The sequence below is a fragment of the Ambystoma mexicanum genome, chromosome 3p (assembly GCF_040938575.1).
Source record: "Ambystoma mexicanum isolate Mex_15411 chromosome 3p, UKY_AmexF1_1, whole genome shotgun sequence".
NCBI classification, from domain to species: Eukaryota; Metazoa; Chordata; class Amphibia; order Caudata; family Ambystomatidae; genus Ambystoma; species Ambystoma mexicanum.
The window spans coordinates 850,004,110-850,014,420 of record NC_090925.1 but is presented as its reverse complement, the minus strand read 5'-3'; the positions used below and the strand labels follow the sequence as shown (position 1 = coordinate 850,014,420).

The 10,311-nt window shown below is 45.8% G+C and overlaps 1 non-coding gene across 1 annotated transcript; it reads right to left on the bottom strand.

The window, feature by feature from the left end:
* Positions 1–269: 269 nt before the first annotated feature.
* LOC138581572 (U6 spliceosomal RNA) lies at positions 270–376 on the bottom strand. Its single transcript, XR_011304634.1, has one exon. It is a non-coding gene; the product is annotated as a U6 spliceosomal RNA (small nuclear RNA).
* Positions 377–10,311: the final 9,935 nt, after the last annotated feature.

Sequence of the window (10,311 nt, the reverse complement as noted above, 5' to 3'; positions counted from 1 at the left end):
TCTGGAAGAATTACTGCCCTATTACAAGTGGCGGGGGTGTTGTAATTCCCCATTATTGCTGAGTCCATTTGGACTCAATGGAGCTTTCGCCCGACAGTAGAATTAAAAGCCTAATGTACAAAGAACTCCAATTGCAGAGTTGGATCCAACTGCAAACTTTTAGCAAACTTACTTAAGGCACAGAGGGAAAGTAAACGGGCAAGGAAGTAAATCCTGAAATGCACAAGGAAGTCACGGCACATCAAGTGTTTTTTTTATTTTTTTATTTTTTTTACATGCAATGCTTCACGAATTTGCATGTCATCCTTGTGCAGGGGCCATGCTAATCTTCTCTGTATCGTTCCAATTTTACTATAGGTGCTGCCGAAGCGAGCACAGGCAGCATCAAGTCTGAATCTTAGACAATACACAGATCACTCTCAGCCAGGCGGGAGCACAGGCCACGCTTGCTGGGAGAATCCAGGCACGGTGGAGCCGTGGACTTGCCCATCTGCAGTGCCAAGATGATGGTGATATCATGGGTCCATACTTAAAGTTGTGGAGGAGACTGTAAAGCCATATACATACCAATTGAATCCTGCCAAATACCAGAATGGAAATGATCGGAAGGCAACCTTTCCAAGAAAACCTTACAGAAACAAATCCAAAACAAGATGCAAGTGGAAAGACCAAAGGCCAGGTTTTCTAAACTTTTTTTTTGGTGCAATGTGAGGAGATACACTGGCGCAACTCCTCACTTGCACCCAAAAAAAGCGGCAACCCAGAAAAAGCGGCAGCCCAATTGGCAATTCCCCCTGTGTGCAAACATGGGGGCATTTCTGGAAATTTTAAAGTTCATCCCATATATGCAATGGGATGTGCTATAATATGCCCAGAAACAAGAGCCTTCCCCCTTCGCCTGTAAAGCAGAGATGCAAATCATGGCAGGATCACCCCCCTTCCGAGCTCCTTAGGCAGCTTCACTGGCTTCCCATTGAGAAGAGGATCCTTTTTTGATCTATGTGTGTCGTGCACCGTGCCTTTTATAAGCAGGGTGCAGAATACATCCAGAAAAAGTTCCTCTGCTATGCTCTGTCCCGTCCTCTGCAATCTCAGTCTGCCCTTCTGGTATCTGTCCCTCTCTTCAGACTCTCTCGCATAGGCGGATGTGCTTTTTCGGTGATGGCTGCAAAAACCTGGAACGATCTCCGTCTCTTCGAGATGTTGACAACCATCTGATCTTCCTCCAGTCTCTGAATACTTTTCTGTACTAGGTTGATTCCTTCTGCCGCCGTCCCTCCTCTCTTCCTAGCCCCATGATGCCCCTGAAATTTAGAAATGTACCTAACATAACATAACATTTCTGACCCTGTATTGATTTCTTTTGGAAGTGTGACAGCCGCGGGTTGAACCTAGCATTTCCATCCCCAAGCAGGGATGGAAATGTTTCTTTTTATTATTTCACAGAGATTGGCCCTTTTCAGGCCCCTGACTATGAAATGCACTTTCAGCAACCCCGTGGTTGCTGGGAGCCTGTAACACATTGGAGTTGTGTCCCTCTACCCCCCTCCTGAAATGGTCAGGTCACCCAAGTTGGCTGGGGCTGGCTGAGGCAGAACCCTGGGAGTCTTCTGGTTTCAAGACAAGATGCTTCTAGGGCCGCATCAGTAACACATAGGCCGCACAAGCGATTTCTCCACTGATCATGCCCTCGGTCTGAAAGGGTACTTCAGGCGACGGAAACTCAGGATTGATCAGAAACTTCTGTGAAGATTTAGAAAAACAAGATGTACTACCTTGGCTAAAGTCACTATCGCAGAATTATTTCCAATATAACTTTTTGTGGTCCTTCTTATCCTCCTAAAATGCTCTACGGTTATATGCAAATCTCCAGGAAACGGCATTGGGTTTTATACCCCATTCCCTTTCTAATAGGTGATTTATGTACAGAGATTCTGCTCATCGGCACTTCTTCACCCTCCTTTCCTGTCACTCTCTTGCCGGCCTCCCTTGGTCCTCGTCCTGGTCCCACCTGTGAGGCTAAGAACCTCTGGGTCATCTTCGACTTCACGCTTTCCTTTTCCCCACACATCTCTGATGTCTCTAAAAAGTAAAACTATCAGCTGCACCTCCTCAAGGGTATTCTTCCTTTCCTCTCCTTCCCCCAGAAGCTCACTGCCTCTAGAGCTCTGGTTCTGTCTAGGCTGGACTACTGAAACTGCCTCTTTCTAAAGCTGCCTGCTACCACTCTCCGCCCTCTGCAACTCATCCAGAACAGGACTGCAAGACTTGTCCTTGGCCTCATGCCCAGGGATCATATCTGTCCAGCCCTGAAATCTCTTCATTGGCTCCCAATGGCTGCAAGGATTAAGTTCAAGACCCTCTGCATTGTTCACAAGGCCTTCTGGGGCCTAGGCCGCAATACCATCAGCTCTCCCTTCAGAAATACCTTTCTACTAGAGCTCTTTGCTCCTCCACTTCCAACTCCCTCAGGGTCCGGCGCTTCTCCAAGAATCGAGTTGGTGGTAGATCTCTTTCTTCGGCTGGGGCCTCCCACTGGAACAGCTTCCCTGAAACGTGAGGAGAACCATCTTCGGTTCCAGAAGAACCTCAAGACCTTCCTCTTTGCTTCTGCCTTCTCTCTTCCTCTCCCTTGCTGATCTGCCTGTTTTTGCACTGGGATCCTGGCTACCCTCTGAATTCGGGCCCAGTTCCCTGCCCACCCAGCTGCATACCAGCACTGCCTCCTGGCAAACCTTGCACTTGGGTCTCTAGCCTACAGTCCCCTTAACTGCACTTGTCAGACACCCGTTGTCTGTGCTTAGTTCTTGCACTTGCCACCTGGTGGCCGCATTATCTGTTGTTGTTCTTGATCACTTGTTCAGCACTTTCCACTCCTCCCCCTTGCACTTTTCCCCCTCCCTCGCCCCTGCACTTGCGCATTCTCAATGTCACTGGACTTAGTAAGATCATTGTTTTGTCCTCCCTTGTACCCCTCTGTTGCCTCGTCGCACTCTGCAACACGTGTGTATGGGCACAATATAAATAGAATATTATATCCTATCAGAATGAGGTTGTTTTACTCACTGAAGAGCGAGTGATTTATTGACAAGCCCTTAAAGATTTAATTCACAATATGCACATACGATGTTAACAATGCCATCGCAGACCATTCAGAGTCGATTCTGGGCTAGCTTAAAAAGATAGGTGCCTGCCCATGACTAAAATAGAGGATAGAGAAAGCCAAAGAGAGACGAATACGGGGAGGAAGCAGACAGACTACACACTGTTCCCTGGATAAATGGTGAGACTGCTGCCTGGGAAGAGTTAGTTCACTGGCTGTCAGCTGTAACATATCCAGTAAGGCAGGTGTATGCCAGCGGTCCCACCACGAGGTACACAAGTAGCAGATTGAGAGGAGAATTTAGAACCAGGTTCCACTTGATACAAGAAATGAGAACAGAAGAAAGGCATGGGGACCGGACACTTCCTTAAAGACTGTACGAACAAGGGCCCATAACAGGAGGGAGAGAATATTGTCTGTCTCAAAAGGACCCTGAATAAAGAGGGAAAATATTTGTTGCAGCTCAGCGAATTGTGTTGAGAACCAGAGGACATGGAGAGACCTAAGTGTATTGTGATATCTGGTTCCTCTCAGGTGAAAAGACCAAAGAGGACCAGAGATCAAAGAGAGGCCTAATGAATTGTGTGAAGAACCAGAGGTTGTCGAAAGGCCTCAGAAGAATGAATTAATCTTCTATAACATGCTTAATACCAGAGACCAGTCTATAAACAAGGGACTGGAATTTGTACCTGTGTTGCTCTGCGTTGTTTTGCTTCCCAGATGAGCACACTCCCCCTGAGCGATCCTCCTGGCCCTAAGAATAACATACCATAAAGAACAAGAGGCATTGGAGAGACCTAGAGAGGCTTTGTTGGTCAGAGACTCCAAACAAGTGTGAACTACAAATATCCCCAAAAGGGGACTGTGCGGGAAAGTATCTGGTGAGTGTTTGTCTCTAGTTTAAAGGAGTGACTGTAAAGCTTATAAACACTTTTTTTCCCGCAACTTGAGAACATGTTGTTGTAGCTTTGGGTTAGCCAGGAGTCTAATGAATTCATTAAGAGTAGGTTTAAATTTCTAGGTTGGCCATCATATTTTGGCTCTTGTTACTAGAATTGTGTCTTCTTAGAGGGGCAGAGACTTATCAGATTAGGTGTAAGACTTTCAAAGAAGTACCTCCCCTGAGGTGCATGGAGCATCCCACCTTTCCTTTTCCTTCCTTTACACTTTTTTGTAAACAAACATTTTCCTTATTTATTTTTAAATCCATAACTTAGTTCTTATAGGCACATTCCAAACTCAGATCTTGCATTATTATCCTTAATAAATACACTGAAAAAAACACATCTTGCGGCGTACATGGTGTCATGGTTCGACCTTCCTAAAGCTGGGAAAAGTCTCACCTCTCAAACAACCCTTGCTGGTCTTTTGTTTAACTAGAAATGAAATTAGCTTGGCAAGCCTTTTGCTAACATTTGTAAACATTTTCAAGTCATACTTCGAAGGTACGTTGGTCTTTAAGGCCCCAATTCTTAGAATCTTTCTCTTCATTTGGCAATATGGTACTTGCTGTTTCCTTCCATGCATCTGGAATTGTGTTGCTGTTAAATCAGCCTTACTGGATCCATGACACTTTTTGTATAATTCTATAAATGATTGCCTTTTCATTTTTTGCATTGTTCTTTCTTTTAATTTAGAGAGTAATTTTTGTTTTTTTGAGTTCAAGCACCTATTTCACAGAAGCCTGCCTTTGCTCAACCCACACCATATAAGTTGCTATCACTCCTGTATGTATTTTCCCTATGTGTTGTACAAACAAAACTCTGAAAAACTATTTCTGAATTTCTTCAGGTATTTTTAAATGGCACTACAGTTTATGTTCTTCATAGCTTAAATGTAATCTTGGGGTTTCTTCTCCTTCCCCTTTGAGATCTCCCTGGAGTTATCACTGAACTTCATCTGACTTTAGGAGTTGGCAGAAGTGGCAGAGGAGCAGGATGGGAAAAAAAGACTGTGATTGGGAAGGCAAATCTGGTCCAGGTGGACAGTAAAGCAGTTAGGTGATAAGTGACAAATGTTTAAGAGATCTTTTTAATCCCTAGAACAGCATGTTTTATGCTACATACCATTTCAAGATGCCCCCACTCCCGTATTAGACTCAGGGTGGAAAACATAAACAAAGGACAAACCCACTATGGGACTGTATGGGACTATAAAGTCTCTGGGCCAGCATAAGGAAGTTGCTTCACACTGTTCTTTAGTGGAACACTATCTGGTTCCAAATTTTCTAATGGTTTGTTAAAGTGCTAGCAATATTATCTGGCCCAAGTTCAGAGCCAGATCATTATTAGATTTCTTTTTGCTCTCTCCCTCCCCTTGCCTTCTCATCCTTCTCTGGAGGACTTCCTCCCTTGCCTTTCTACACCTCACTTCCTTTCTGACCTGTGGTGTTCTGCCACCATGGCTCGTGTGCTCTTCGTCTCTCACTCTCCAGATACTACTCCTCATGCTGCTTCAGTGTCCTTCTCCAAGAGTCCTCACCTGCTGATTTGTTTGTGTTGTTTCTTTTACACAAATGCTCCCCACTTTTTCGCACCCAATGATGGGCGCTTAGCCAATCAGGTGACTGGAACAGTGGGCGAGAGCAATCTCACAATCCCCACCCACTGTTTCAGATAACCAAGGCCCTTCCCCGGGTGGCGCTTTTTCTTCTTTCTTTTCATTGCGGTAGGCAACAGGGTGCCTCCCCAGCATCTCCACTTACCTGCAGGAATGGTACATTGCGCTGCAGTCCCGGCGATCCTCCCGTTTGGCCGGTTTAGACATGGCGGCGGCCAACTTGTTTTCTTTTTTTTCCTCCATTTTTCATCGGGAGATCGGCTGCGCTAGCAGCGCGGATCACCTGAAGAAAAATTGTGAACGCCATTCACACCCTGGACGAATCCCAGGATGCAAATGGCTTTCATGTCCTGCCTGGGGGCAGACATGGCTTTTAACAGCCCATAGCCCGAGCTGAGGCCCTTGCTGTGCTCAGGCCTGCCTTAGCTCGGGCTGGTAGCCCATTAGAGGCCATGTCCGCCCTCATGACAGGGCATGAAAGCCATATTCTATCGCATCTCTCTCCTCTATGAAGCAGCGCACTTGTCTTTGCTGAACTGTAATAGGAGCAGTCTTCTTTCCTGATTCATATCTTGCTTTTGTGTGGCAGTTTTTACATGAGGCTTCAGGGGTTTTCTCAGACTTCTTTTTCCTCGTCTACAGGGGATAGGCAGTGGCAGGTAGATGTCTGTTTGGTACTGTGGCTGAATGGTTACCATTGTGGAAGTCCTCAAGATCTTTTGACTATACTAACATCATTGCCTATTCTCTTCTGGCATCTCTTCTGGCATCTTATGTATGTATTTTGGAGTTTGGCCTACTGTCTTTCTTTGAATGGCTCCTGGCCACCCCAGCTTGTTCTTCTGACTCCTCTTTCCTTCTCTCTCCCTCCCTCCCCTTAGGAAACAGAATGTAGTTTTCTGGATCAACTATGACCATCCACTGATCCCTCGTGTCCCCATCTCCTCTTTTCTAAAGACCATACTTTGAAGTAAATTTATTTTTCCAATGTATCTAGTTCCAAAATGTTTATAACCAAATAATTAAATAACCCATGGCTTGTGCCTCACAGTTTGAATTTTGGCTATTAGGTGCAACCTACTTGTTGGCTGTGTATGGGGCTTTCCCCAATAGTGAACTAGAGTAATCCAGTTGTGGGTGATGGGGAGGCTACAGTCAACAGATACCACATTGCAGAGAGGATTGTTTGTAATCAGTTTGTCCTGGTCCAAAACAGCAGGGCTGTGAGACATTGTTACAGTCAGCTAATGGAAAGATGTGCGACACAATTGTTATCCAGTCTAGATAGTGTCAGATTTCCTGGCAGAAAGCCTCCATGCCAGCGTCCTTTATATTTTATAACATTGCATTACCTGTGGGGTAAAATATAGGTTGCATGCGAATTGTTCGTTTTATAACTGTTCGTATTACAATTGACCTTTTCACAATTCACCGAATTGTGAAGGTCAATTGTAACATATATGCGGGGAAACCCCCCGCAACCCTCCACCCAACCCAAAACCCCCCAAAACCCCTTTTAATGATGCTGATACTTTGCAATTTTTGCTATTATTGATTCTGTCATCATGGCCCGGCATATTTGCACATTATTATGCTGCTATGCACTTGCACTTTATTTCATCTTTTAATGGGGCCAGAATGTTGTATCGTGCACTTTTATAGATTTTTATATTGCAACCTTGGTTTTGCGCACTTGCGCTCCATTATGCTGTTACAACTGCGTGCACTAGCACTTTATCTCATTTGCCAGAATGCTGCAAGTTGCATCTTATACATATATTGTTATTGTCACTTTGGTCTCGCATTTTTGCACATTAATTTGTTGCTTTAACTGCCTGAACATGCACTTTATTCTTACTTTACTGGTATTAGAAATCTATACCTGTATTTTATGATGATCCAGATATTTGTCATATATTTTCTTGTGTGGCAGTAAGACGGTTGCTATATTACCATTTAATTTAATAGATGGGTTTTTTCATTGTGGGTGGTTATATTGTTCATTCAACTGTGTCTTTATATTATTAATTACCACCTTTTATTAATATTGTAATCTACATTGGGGGCACTGTGGAACCGTGGGTCCGCCTGGCATGGAATGCGTGCAACAGAGTATGCGGCGTCATGGTTATTTTTGCCATAAACGTGCTTATAGTGCTTTAATTACTGTAGCGCCACTTGGCTCACAGTACGGCCTATTTTTGCCTTTCCATTCTATCATGGCTGCCGCTCTTTCCATTTGTCCAGGCACCCATCGAGCTCCAGTGAAACAGCAAAAGGACTGCACTTGCCAAACTACTAAGGTGCTCCAGTCCTTCGTCTCTTCACGTGATTAAGCATTCAGTCGAGTGCGAAACGCGTTGTGTGCGGGTGGGGCTCACAGGCGTCCTGCCTCTGTTTTCACCACTGCTTTTCATCGGTATCCTGTACTTTTGTTTTTTTTTGGTAACATTAAATACCTTCAGACCCATACTGTGTCGTGAGCTGTGCTATTTTTTCCTTGATCATGGTCTTTCAATTGACCGCAGAGAGTGCGGTTCATTCTTTCCTCTTTTTGTCTCAATATATATATATATATATATATATATATATATATATATATATATATATATATATATATATATATATATATATATATAATATATATATATATAATATATATATATTACCAAAGCGATATATATATATATATATATATATATATATATATATATATATATATATATATATATATATATATATACGGTCAATTGTGAAAAAGTCAATTGTGACCCTTTAAAATCGGTCAATTGTTCATTCGAACAATTGCAAAAGAACAATTTGGTGTAAACCAAAATATAGCCCCTGAATGTCAGAAATAAAGTGGCCAGGCCAGGATTTAAGAGTGAAGCTGGCTGGTGCTATCCATTGGAAAATGCAGGTCAGTCCACAACACTTCTTTTTCCGACTTAAGGCCAACTCACATGGAAAGAAATGGACCTAGTTAAATTATACTAAATTGGACAAGTGTGCAAGTGGAGAAAGACACTTTTCACAAATGAACTGACATTTAAATGGAAAGGCCGACTTGGAGTATTAAAGGGGACATCAGTTTTACATGGTAAATAATAGCCTACACGTGGACAATACTGAAGAGATACTCGTGTCGTTTCAACTATTATATTAAAGAAATAAATTAAACATAGACGGTTTCGGGGGGGTGTGGCTAGCGCGCGAACGATGCGGACGTGAGCCGAGTGAGCTCCCGTAAGCGCCGACACAATCCTGTACTTTTATCCTGATTCTTGGGGACATCGAGCGACATCAACGCCGCGATTGTGCCCGCGAAGCTGTGGGCTGGGACTGGCTGAAATCTGGGCTGTCGGCTGCCCATCTGGTGGGCCAAAATCTGCAATTTATTGAAGGCCGGGGGCCCCGAACTGTGAAACCAAGATGGCCGCCGGGGCTTGAGGGCAGACCTCCTCCTGTACGACTGGGACTTGCAGCGGCCTGGCGTGGTGCGGTGTGGAGCGGTACACGAGGTGGACACTGACTGAATTTGTTGACACCCGGAGGCCGCCCGGACAGGCGGCTCCTGCTTTTGGGCTGTCTCGACCCAGCCCGATTGGTGGAGGACGGCAGCGGCCCGGCTCGACCGTGCTAGAGGTAGGTGGGGTCTCCCCCCCCCTGTTCCATACAGAAGATGGACTCAAGCATCGCATAGGGGGTATAAACGGGTGAACTGTGAGATATAACGAAGGCCTGCACGGTCGCAGGAGGCCCGTCAACCACCAACCAAAGCGCCGAGCCCCGGCCCCCGAAGCACGTATTAGCGTGTTGGAGGGCGCTCTGAGGGCCCCGTGGCCTTCCATCGGACCTGCTGCAGAGCTGCAACACGACACACCGGAGTAGATCCAACGGGGTATAAATAATACCGCTCGACCCGCTGTGCCGGACTTCGGAACCATGGGGAAAGACAGGCAGAAAAAACCAGCCACACAGAGCAGTATGGACCAATTTGCTGTCGCCACCACCCTGGCCCCGGCGGCCCCAGCAACACGACCGACCTCCCCCAGCGGGGACGGCTCTCTTTCTCTACATGATGTAATGGCAGCCATTGCTAATTCCCGATCCTCCATGGAGACCAAAATAGATAGTATGGCGGCGGACGTCTCCTTCCTGCGCCACGACCTGCAGAAACTAACCTCCAGAACGGGAGAGACGGAACACCGCATTTCTGAAGTGGAAGACAATATTGGCGGGATCAACCGCCAACTGTCCGAGGCCTTAAACTGCCTCAAAACCCTTGAATCCAGAGTGGAGGATGGAGAGGGACGATCCCGCCGCAACAATGTCCGCATCCTGGGCCTGCCAGAGGGGGAGGAGGGACCGTGCATGGAACTATTCCTGGAGCAGTGGCTTGTGGACATCTTCGAGGCCACATCCTTTTCAAAGTTTTTCTCAGTGGAGAGAGCTCACAGGATGCCGGCGGGTAGACCACCCCCGGGTGCCCCGCCACGTACTATCATCGCCCGCCTACTCAACTACCGGGATAGGGATGCCCTCCTGCAGCTGTCGCGGGCACAAGGCTCGATTACCCATAACGGCTCGAGAATCGCCTTCTTCCCGGACTATACCCGAGAAGTGCAGCGGGCACGACAATCGTTTGA